Source organism: Thamnophis elegans, chromosome 4 (assembly GCF_009769535.1).
Source record: "Thamnophis elegans isolate rThaEle1 chromosome 4, rThaEle1.pri, whole genome shotgun sequence".
In the NCBI taxonomy this organism is placed as follows: domain Eukaryota; kingdom Metazoa; phylum Chordata; class Lepidosauria; order Squamata; family Colubridae; genus Thamnophis; species Thamnophis elegans.
Genome location: NC_045544.1, coordinates 131,229,014 through 131,240,842, shown reverse-complemented (window position 1 = coordinate 131,240,842; position 11,829 = coordinate 131,229,014).

Sequence of the window (11,829 nt, the reverse complement as noted above, 5' to 3'; positions counted from 1 at the left end):
GTTCTGGTCAGGTGCAGAGACAAAGGGTGACCTTGGCTTTCTAGAAAGAATGTTGTTATGGCTACATAGCATCTAACTGTACAATCCCCCCTCCCATTTTTCCTCTAATGAAACAGCATAGTAGAATAGAATATTAGTGTGGCAGGCCAAAGATCCTAAAAGGAACCGGCTGCAGGTCTGACACACACACACATTTGTGAACCGGTGGTAAATTTATATGAATCCCACTGCTGCAGGAAAGGTCAGCTGGTGCCACTTATTGCACTGCAATGACTAAACGTGATCCTTCTTTGACCCCTCCCTCTAATCTAGCTGGAGAGTCCACCACATGGACAACTTGATGGCATTCAAGAGCTGGAAAATTGGTACCAATCTTTATATACCCTCCTAACTTGGCATATATAGCATGGAAGAAATAGAAACCACAATTTTGCGTAGGCTGGTGGGCCTGCTAAAAAAATTGGACAGGAGAACAAAAACAATGGAAATCTTCCAAGGCTGGAAGGATGATTCAAGAAGCATTTCCTGAAGATTGAACAGGGGGAAAAAAAACAGATGGAAGGCAGGAAGTGGCAGGCTTTGTGGTCAGGGACTTGGTTCTTCCTGCCCCCAGTAACAGGATGCTCGCCTCCCATAATAACAGATGGAAATCAGGAATCCCCAGAAGTGTCTGTACACAAGCTGGGCCCATAAATTAGCTGTATTGCATATTTGTGAATTATGGTGGTTCTGCTTTCTTTGCAAAAAAAAAATGCTTTGTCTAGGATTTATTGTCCAATAAATGTTTGCCTAACGCAATTCTCTGTCAATGATTAATAAAGTATTGTGGTTTAATATTTTCTGGTGATGAGCGAACCAACAGCGATTTCAAGAGAAATAGAAATGAATTCCAATAGAATAGAATAGAATAGAATAGAAAACAGAATTGGAAGGGACCTTGGAGGTCTTCTAGTCCAACCCCCTGCTTAGGCAGGAAACCCTACACCACTTCAGACAAACAATTAATCTCTTTAAAACTTCCAGTGTTGGGGCATTCACAACTTCTGGAGGCAAGCTGGTCCACTAATTCATTGTTCTAACTATCAGGAAATTTCTCCTCGGTTCTAAGTTGCTTCTCTCCTTGATTAGTTTCCACCCATTGCTTCTTGTCCTACCCTTAGGTGCCTTGGAGAATGGTTTGACTCTCTCTTCTTTGTGGCAACCCCTGAGATATTGGAAGACTGCTATTATATCTCCCCTAGTCCTTCTTTTCCTTAAACTAGACATACCCATTTCCTGCAACCGTTCCTCATATGTTTTTGTCTCCAGTCCCCTAATCATCTTTGTTGCTCTTCTCTGCACTCTTTTTAGAGTCTCCACATCTTTTCTACATTGTGGCGACCAAAACTGAATGCCGTATTCCAAGTGTGGCCTTACCAAGGCATTATAAAGCGGTATTAACACGTCACGTGATCTTGATTCTATCCCTCTGTTAACGCAGCCTAGAACTGTGTTGGCTTTTTGGCAGCTGCTGCACACAGCTGGCTCATATTTAAATGGTTGTCCACTAGGACTCCAAGATCCCTCTCACAGTTACTACTATTGAGCAACGTGCCACCTATACTGTACCTGTGCATTTCATTTTTCTTGCCTAACTGTAGAACCTTACTCTTCTAATTTTCTTTACATGCTTTATCCCTTTGCCCAGCTTTGCATAAATTTGCTTATTTCAGGAGGGAATAGTGTGATGGATGTGTATGAAGACCTAACAAATCTTGACTATAAACATCTTGATGTACTATTGGCCACCTAATACTTCTAGTAGCCCTGTATTGGGTGTCTGTCTTAGTGCCTAATGATTAACTAAATGGGCATCTCCCAACACATTCTTTGAATATTGGGAAAAGCTGCATCCTATTCATTTGCTGCAGCAAAAAAAGAAAAGCTGTTTACACTTTGTGGTATGTATGTTTGTTTAACTAGGCATGAGTAGCTTAAATAAACGTCTGCTTTGCAAAAGTTTCTAAGCAAACAAAATAGTAAGGGCAACTTTAGGTTATCAATTCAAATAAAATTATCTAAGTGCACCCTCTTTGCCAACCATTGATAACGGGTCCATGAATTGGACCTGTTTTTTTTTGCTGGGGATCAAAGTTTGCAAGCATGATGGCTTCTTAACAACTCAATGATTTTCTAACAAGGTGAAATAGGTTAATGAAAAGGGGTAACTTAATGTGTTGCATGAGAATACTAAATACTAAAAAGGGATTGGTTGACCTAAGCAATTAACCTCCCAAGATCATTCACAGGATGATTAATCTTGTAAACCACAGATGTCAAGCTCACCACTCTCGTTGTCATCACATGATATATCCCTTCTTGGAGGTGGTCGTGGCCCAGTGGTGGGTTTCAATTTTTTTTTTACTATCAGTACTGTGGGTGTGGCTTGGTGGGCATGGCAGGGGAAGGGTACTGTAAAATCTCCATTCCCTCCCCACTCCAGGGAAAGTTGCTGCAAAACCCCCATTCCCTCCCGATCAGCTGGGACTCGGGAGGCAGAGAATAGATGAGGGCTGGGCCAGTCAGAGGTGGTATTTGCCAGTTCTCCGAACTACACAAAATTTCAGCTACTGGTTCTCCAGAACTGGTCAGAACCTGTGCCAGGGTTCCAAATAGCATCCAAAATTAAATCAGAGTCCTAGGCAAAGGATTCCTCAAAGTTCCAATTTATTAAGAGAGCCATATTGGCCCATCTGGGAAAACCCGAATCTGAAAGCTTAATGGTTTTCCGCACCCAGTTGAAAGTTCAAGATCTTGCGCCCACACCCACAAGTCCATCACATGGTCCAATCTCCCACTGCCATGCTGGCAGTTCCACCCATCCAGTTCCGGTCAGATGCAGAGACAAAGATGCAGAGACCTTGGCTTTCTAGAAAGAATTTTGTTATGGCTACAACGCATCTCACTCCTGCAATCCCCCCTCCCATTTTCCCACAATAGAAAATGCATAGTAAAATAATAGAAAGTGTGGCAGATCCAAAAGAAAAGATGGCTGCAGGCTGACAACCTGCTAAATACCACCTCTGGTGTGGCCTGCGTGTGACGCATCTGTTGTACACTGAGCTGATCCCCTGATCTAGTCCTCCAAGGCAAAGAGCTGGAGATGTAGACCAGTTGGAAAAGGAAGTTTTTCACCCTTGCAGAACTTACCAACAAGTCCTGGCAGTACAGGTAGTCCTCAAGTTACGACCACAATTTCTGTTGCTAAGGGAGACGTTTGCTAAGTGAATTTTGCCCCATTTCGCGACCCTTTCTTGCCACGGTTCGTAAGGGAATCGCTGCAGCTGATTAAGTTAGCCACCTGGTTGTTAAATGATTCTGGATGTTACTTCTCAGATCGCAAAAGGTGACCCTGGGCTACACCAACCGTCATAAATGTGAGTCAGTTGCCAAGTGTCTGAATTTTGATCACGTGGCCATGGAGATGCTGCAATGTGTGTAAAGTGTGAAAAATTGTCATGTCACTTTTTTTTTAGTGTTATTGTAACTTTGAACCACCACTAAATGAACAATTGCAAGTCGAAAACGGAGCCTAGGAGGGCTGTGCAAGCCCCCCTAAACTCTGTTTTCACTGGCAGAGCGCTCAGGCCACCACCAGCCCCTCTGACACGAGTGACCTCAAGATGGCCACGCCCACCATAGCCACGCCCACTGAAGTCAAATACAACCCTAATGCGCCCCTCATTGAAATCGAGTTTGACACCTCTGTAGTAAAGGAATTGTCTTGCTATGGATTCAATGATTCTGGAGTATCATTTTAGTCATCACTGCCCTCTGGTGGTTATTCATAAACATAGAGATTCAGTTTTAACAAAAAAAAGTAGCCCTCACATAGCAATGAACAGGGAGATACATTCAGTTTTGCAGGATCCAATCTGGGTCGGTCACCGGGACCAGAGTTTTTGTCTCCCGAGCTTTCGGACTCATGCTGGAGCCCATCCTCAGAGAAAATCCTTGAGAATGGCTTCTAGCACGAGTCCGTCAGACATCAGAAGACAAAGCGTCTGGTCCCAGTGTTTATGGAGATTCTCAGTCCTCCAGGTCATGGATGACCGAAAGGTGCTTTTTCAGGAGGCACCTGGACTTTCTTTGTTTTTCTTTGAAGACATTTCGCTTCTCATCCAAGAAGCTTCTCCAGTTCTGACTGGATGGTGGGGAATGGAAGGGTTTATATTTCTTGCAGAAGGAATATGCTAAAGCCCCTTTGGGAAATCCGTGACCTGGATGACTGAGAATCTCCATAGACTTTTAGCTATGCATTTTGGGATAAACATCCTTCAAATGGTGCGGGAGTATGAATGGATTTCCAGAAAAATTGCAGACTACAGGAACCATTTGTGCTTCAGTTTAAGAAGCAGACAATATAGACTCATCCCCAACAGCCTGTCTTCAACAGAGAAGGGACACAGGGCAGAAAGCATCCTGCAGCCAAGAAGGTTCCACACCCATTTGCACTACTGAGGTGACCCTGAGGACACAGATAAACCTCCAGGTGGCTTCAACGACTCTTTAAAAAATGCAAATGATCAGCTGCAAGAAATATACATCTTTCCTTTTTCCATCATCCAGTCAGAGCTGCAGAAGCTTCTTGGATGAAAAGTGAAAAGTCTTCAAAGAAAAACAAGAAAGTCCAGTTGCCTCCTGAAAAAGCACCTTTGGGACACTTTGATCCCAATGACCGACCCTGATTAGATCCCGTAACATTATCCTGGGACATGGATATTCACTTTCATTCATTCAATTTTGCAGCTACTAAGATTGTTGGACGAGCTGGCACAAAAACAGCCAGGGAAGTGATTGAAGCCTGGGAAATGGGCCCCAACAGGTCAGTCAACAGGAGTGCTGATTTATCACCAGCCGGTCAAGTACTTAAAAGGTGAGGGCTGGGCAGCAGAAGCAAATGACAGCTGATGACTTAAAAGCCAGCCATCAACACACCTCGATCCACATCTAAAAGGTCACATACAACAGCCACCATATAAATACCATACACAAAGCAGCACACACTCTGCTACCGAAAAGTTTCCTGAAGATGGGCTCCGGCACAAGTCGGAAAACTCGGAAGACAAAAACTCTGGTCCTGGTGACCAACCCAGATTGGATCCCTAACAAAAAAGTGTCCCAAATGATTTAATTATGTAGAAAGCTACCGTATTTTTCGGAGTATAAGATGCACCGGAATATAAGATGCACCAAGATTTTGAAGAGGCAAATTTTAAAAAAGGGTTTTGCACTCTGCAGACTTCCTCAAAACAGCCCGTTTTTTGCGAAAACGAGCCTGGTTTTGTTTTGTTTTTCAAAAAAGGGCCTGTATAGCCTTTAGGAGGCTTATAGAGTGCTCCTGGGGAGGGGGAAGGGCAAAATTGAGGAAAAAATGGACCATTTTTTGCTCATTTCTGCCCTTCCCAGCCCCCAGGAGCACTCTGCAAAGCTCCTAAAGGCTACACATGGCCATTTTGGTGAAGGGGGAGGTCAGGAGGCAAAAAATGCTGTATTCAGTGTATAAGATGCACCCAGATTTTCAGCCTCTTTTTTGAGAGAAAAAGGTGCATTTTATATTCCAAAAAATATGGTAGGTAGAGCCTTCCTTGAGTCAAAATCTGAGCTGAGGGTGAATAAATGGACCAGATCTTCTAGCATCCTTTGTAACAATACAGATGCTAGGCTACCTCACAGTTTCCAAAATCCACATCTTTTCCAAGAACAATTCTCATAATAAAGACCATGTCAGGCCTGGAAGCCATCTTTTGCATTGGGCCTTCCAGCCTACCACATTTAACGCTGTGGGAAACTGGGATTATATGGCGTATGGGAGATATATAGTCATAATAACATTCCTTTCTCGGAGAGTCAAGGACATCTTGTCCTGCAGGAGTGGTGTGACTGGGAGGCCTCTCCAGTTGGGACAGTTCCTGATTGGGGCCATGTGATGGGAGCCGAGGTGGCGCAGTGGTTAAATGCAGCACTGCAGGCCACTTCAGCTGACTGCAGTTCTGCAGTTTGGCTGTTCAAATCTCACCGGCTCAGCAATAGCAATAGCAATAGCAGTAGACTTATATACCGCTTCATAGGCCTTTCAGGCCTCTCTAAGCGGTTTACAGAGAGTCAGCATATTGCCCCCAACAATCTGGGTCCTCATTTTACCCACCTCGGAAGGATGGAAGGCTGAGTCAACCCTGAGCCGGTGAGATTTGAACCGCTGACCTGCTGATCTAGCAGTAGCCTGCAGTGCTGCATTTAACCACTGCGCCACCTTGGCTCTCAGGGTTGACTCAGCCTTCCATCCTTCCAAGGTGGGTAAAAGGAGGACCCGGATTGTTGTTGGGGGCAATATGCTGACTCTGTAAACCGCTTAGAGAGGGCTGAAAGCCCTATGAAGCGGTATATAAGTCTAACTGCTATTGCTATTGCTATGGACATGTGGATTCTGGGCAGGGGCTTGGACTTTCATCTGGGTGGGGGAAACCTGGAAGCTTTCAGATTTGGGTTTTCCCAGATGTGCCAATATGACATCTCTAATAAAATGGAAACTTTGAGGAAATTTAAGCCTCACAATCTTCTTTTGTTGGGGGTGTTACTTGGAAACCTAACAAAACTAAGGGAGGATTAGAAGTCACTGTGTTCCATTTTTACCCATAGATACAACAGCTCTAGTTCTGTGAGAGTTTTCTTTCTACACCTTTGAGGTGAAAATCATTTTTTTATGCTTCAAAAAAAGCAACAACCGCTTTTACAGGTAGTGCTCCACTTACAATCACAATGGAGTCCAACATTTAAGTTGTTAAGCAAGACATTTAAGTGAGTTGCACCCCATTTTACAGCCTTTTTTGCCACATTTGGTAAGCAACTGATTGAGGTTGTTAAGTGAATCATGTGGTTGTTAAGTGAATCTGGGCTCCCCATTGGCTATAAAAGTTGAAAATGGTGATCACATAACCCAAGGACAGAGACCTATGGAAAAAGAAACATTCCATAGTAAGGTCGTCTTTAGTATAGGAACTTTAGTATAGGAACTAGTCTTTAGTATAGGAACTGTGGATAATATGGGTTCACCGACAAAACCGCGAAGCCCTTTTCCGCGCCGACATAACCGCAGAGGGCAAATCCGCGCCTTCCGAAGCGCTCAGCAAAATGCTTTTACTAGCATTCAAAAGCTAACCCTAACCCTAAACCTAACCCTAAACATAACGCTAACCCTAAACTTAACCCTAACCCTAAACCTAAACCTAAACCTAATCCTAAACCTAACCCTAACCCTAACCCTTACCTTAACTTAAATCGGCTTTCTGTCGCCGCGCTGTTGTCGCCGCGGTGATGACATCATGGTGGTGACGTCATGGTTTTAACGACGCGGTTTTGTCGGCACACTTTTGTTGTGCGCAATTTTGTCAGGTCACAGATAATATGATAGCAGTCTTCCAATATTTAAGGGGCTGTCCCACAGAAATGGGGGTCTGCCTATTCTCCAAAGCACCTGAGGGCAGGACAAGAAGTAATAAATGGAAACTTATCGAGGATAGATGCAACCTTGAAATAAGGATAAATTTCCTGACAGTGAGAACAATTAATCAGTGGACTGGCTTATCTCCAGAAGTTGTGACTGCTCCGTCACTAAAGGTAAAAGTTCCCCTCGCACATACGTGCTAGTCGTTCCCAATTCTAGGAGGCGGTGCTCATCTCTGTTTCAATGCCGAAGAGCCAGCGCTGTCCGAAGACGTCTCCATGGTCATGTGGCTGGCATGACTAAACACCGAAGGTGCACGGAACGCTGTTACCTTCCAACCAAAGGTGGTTCCTAGATTTCTACTTGCATTTTTTACGTGCTTTCGAACTGCTAGGTTGGCAGAAACTGGGACAAGTAACGGGAGCTCACTCCGTTACATGGCGCCAGGGATTCGAACCACCGAACTGACGACCTTTCTGATTGACAAGCTCAGCACCTTAGCCACGTCCCTAGCTCCATTACTAGAGGTTTTTAATTAGAGATTGGACAGCCATTGGTTCAGAATATCCCTGCAACAATTAAGCTTTTTCTGACCATGTCGCTAGCCCTGCTTCTTTATGCAACCTTGCTCGGACCTTCAGCTTCGTGTTTTACGCCCTTAGAAATAGTTAAATCCAAATTCATTGGCTCAATTCTCCAGATGCCACATTGTGTCTCAAATGCACTTCTGTGCCTGGAGACAGGATAGACAAAAGTCGAAGCCAGAATTTGTATAGCGTCCATAAATCTCTGGCTAAAGCTTAACTTCTTTCCGCAAGGGCTTGCTCCATTAATCCTCCAAGACAAATTCTCCTCGTCATGGATCAAGGCTGTCGAGTCCAGCCTTGTCAAACCAGACTTCTCCCCAGCTTCAATACTCAAGATGGACTACGACCCAGCAAGACAAACCTTGCCACAAAGCGTGGAGGACATAGAGAGGCAGGCGGAATTAGGGAAAGCTCCGCTGTTTCTGGCTCCCAATACCATTCGATGTGTTGTTGCTCCTGCTAGCTCTCTTAGTGAACTGGAGTCAACAAACCACCAGAAAGCATTTTCACTCGCACGGTGCCATGCGCTACCATCGGCCGTCCTGTACGGCAAATATAAAAGGATACCATTGATGGAAAGAAAGAGTCTGTTCCTACGGCTCGGGAGAGGTAGAGACCAGAATTGAGTTGCTCCTGGTTCGGCCGAACCAGTAGTGACAGCGACGGGAGACTCCACCCACCCGCCCGGACACTTCTGCACATTCGCAGAAGTGAGAGAGAGAGAGAGAGAGAGAGAGAGAGAGAGAGAGAGAATGAGCGAACTAGTAGTAAATTGGTTAGCAACCCACCACTGGTGGAGACTGTGGGTCACATGTTCCTTAGACGTTCCTTTTACACTGAGATTCGGGGGGGGACATATTCTACCAATAACTGCTAAGTATTGTAGGAAGTTAGCACCCACCCCTCTCTCAGGAAATGAGATATTTTAGGAAATATTTAAAGGGCAGCATATTTCCCCTAAAAGGGAGGCAGAAACTCCCCCACACAGAGACATTTGTCAATGGGCCATTAAGGCCTGAACCAGTCTATTCTACATAACAAAGATCTACCTCCTTCAGGCAAAGACATAGGAGGAATTGCCCAAAGCCCTTTCATTGCATCATCATCTAGCAAGGCTCAACCAAGCTTGGGACTCAAAAGACAGCCTACAGAGTTGCCCCTGCATGGCTCCATGGGAATCTGACAACCAATCAGAATACAAGCTCAAATTCAAAAACCCAGAGAGGGCATAAAACCCAGGCACTCTCAGCATCTCTTCCCTTATCCCCCCCCCCCCCCGACCTCAAACCATGTGATCCTTTCCATTAATAAACCTTCTTTCCAAGCAACTTCCATGAATCCAGTGTCTTTTTCCCCACTTGGAACTGAATCCAGAAGGACATTTCTTCCAACAATCCTTTGCACTGCTTAGTCTTTTCCCTTTTAGTGTTGAACCTACAATGGGCCACACAATTTATGGATTGTAATTGTAGTATAGTTAGACCATGTTTAATTGACAGGCTGGATTTTATTATAGACCAGTGGTAGTCAACCTGGTCCCTACTGCCCCCTAGTGGGCGTTCCAGCTTTCATGGTGGGCAGTAGGAGTTTGCTGTAACTCTGCTTCATAAATGTTATAAAGAAAAGTTACTTCCCTACTTTATAAATCACCATTACTGTGGAACCGGTGGACGGTTAGAAAATTTTACTACTAACAGAGATACCAAAGTGGGCGGTAGGTATAAAAAGGTTGACTACCCCTGTTATAGACTGTAGTTGCTATTTATTATTTTATACTAGAATTTTTAATTGTATATTTACCGGGCATTTTTATTTGTTCTGGTCTCTGGTCCCTAAGACTGTAATAAATTGATGGATTGGTTCAGAATGGTGTAGGACAGTGCTTCTCAACCTTAGCCCACCTGAAGATGCGTGGACTTCAACTCCCAGAATCCCCCAGCCAGCAGAGCTCTGCTGGCTAGGGGATTCTGGGAGTTGAAGTCCACGCATCTTCAGGTGACCAAGGTTGAGAAACACTGGTGTAGGATCTCCTTGAGGAAGGGGATGGACTTGTTATTCTGTATTTTGTAGAGCAAAATTCTTCAGATATGAAAAAAAAACAACTGGTGGGTAGGGATGGAGCTCCATCTTTCATATTGTCCTTTGCATCCTGACCTCACTCCCCTCTGATCTTCGGAATGTTTATGACGAAGATATTCAGGGCAGCATTTCAAAAATGCAAGGAATTGCCAACAGGCATTTTACCCTACAAGGTTGCTTTCTCCTCTCCCATCACAGCCATTTCCGGCTATTCTTTTGTATTCCTGTTTCACAGTTCAAGACAATAGCCATTCCCCCTTCTGCCTACTTGCTGACTCACTTCCTTCCCTGATCTTGGCCTGTGGCCCAGCCTCTTGGAAGGACTAGGTTTTAAGAGAAAGAGAAAGAGAGAGAGAGAGAGAAAGAGAGAGAGAGAGAAAGAGAGAGAGAGAGAAAGAGAGAGAGAGAGAATTATTTCTGCTCTTCTGAACATTCTCTTCAACTTCTCCTCAAAGCTGTTGGCTGTAGATGGCATCAGAAGATAAGGAGAGAAATGTTAATGGGACATCACAGCACCAAGTCTCATTTGAGGCTCTGACAGATAAAGAATAATAGAGTCGTAAGGAACCTTAGAGGTCTTCTAGTCCAACCCCCTGCTCAGGCAGGAAACCCTATACCCAGGGCCGGATTTTCCTATAGGCTAACTAGGCTTCAGCCTAGGGCCTCAAGATCAAGAGGGGCCTACATTCAAATTGTTAGCAAAATTACAATTACACTATTCTAAAAACAGTGAACACTAAAACACTGAACCGAAAATAAGGAGAAATTCTACGCATATGACTAATAAACAAACATAAAAATGTATTAGTTAAGATCGTTCCAGCGCCACGGCAGTTGGGGAGCCCGCCCACGTTCCCGGCACCGGCGGTCGGGCGAGAGGCGTGGCCGCTCCCAGTAGCCGCCCCGTCGACGTGGAGCCCACCAGCGGTCAGGCAGGTGAGGGCGACGGGGCTGAACCGGGCAGCTGAGCGCAGTAGGGGAGGCAGCTGGCCTCGCTATCTTTGCCGCAGAGCAGAGCCGCCCTCCGTTGGGAGGCCAGCTATATATATTGATATATATTGATATATATCACAGTAATGATGTATTTTATTGTCTCTCATGTAATTTACAAACTTAAAAATGGGAGGTGAAAGGGCCTCATAAGGGGAATAGCCTAGGGCCTCTTTTCATCTAAATCCGGCCCTGCCTATACCCATGACGGACCTATGGCACGCAGAGCCATTTCTTAGGGTACACCAGGCGTTGCCCTGTCAGCTCCAACATGCATGCATGCACTGGCCAGCTGATTTTGGCCTTCATTTTTGGCCATTTTTCGCCCTCTGGATGGAGAAAAGTGGCCCCACGGGCAACCCAGAAATGGGGGGGGGGTTTCGCCCTCCCCAGACTCCTAGAAAGCCTCTGAAGCCTGGGGAGGACGAAAAATGGGTCCAGCGTGCTATCATGTGCCAAAGGCGGGGGGAGGGTCGTGCACACATGCACGGGGAGGGGGACCACGTGCATGCACAGGGGAGGGCATGTGTGTGTACAACTGCCCCCTGCTCCCTCTGCTTTTGGTATGCGATGGGGGAAAGGTTAACCATCACTGCCCTATACCATTTCAGGTTGTTGAATCTCTTCTTAAAAACTTCCAGTGTTGGAACACCCACAACTTCTGGAGGCAACTTCTGTTCCACTGGTTAA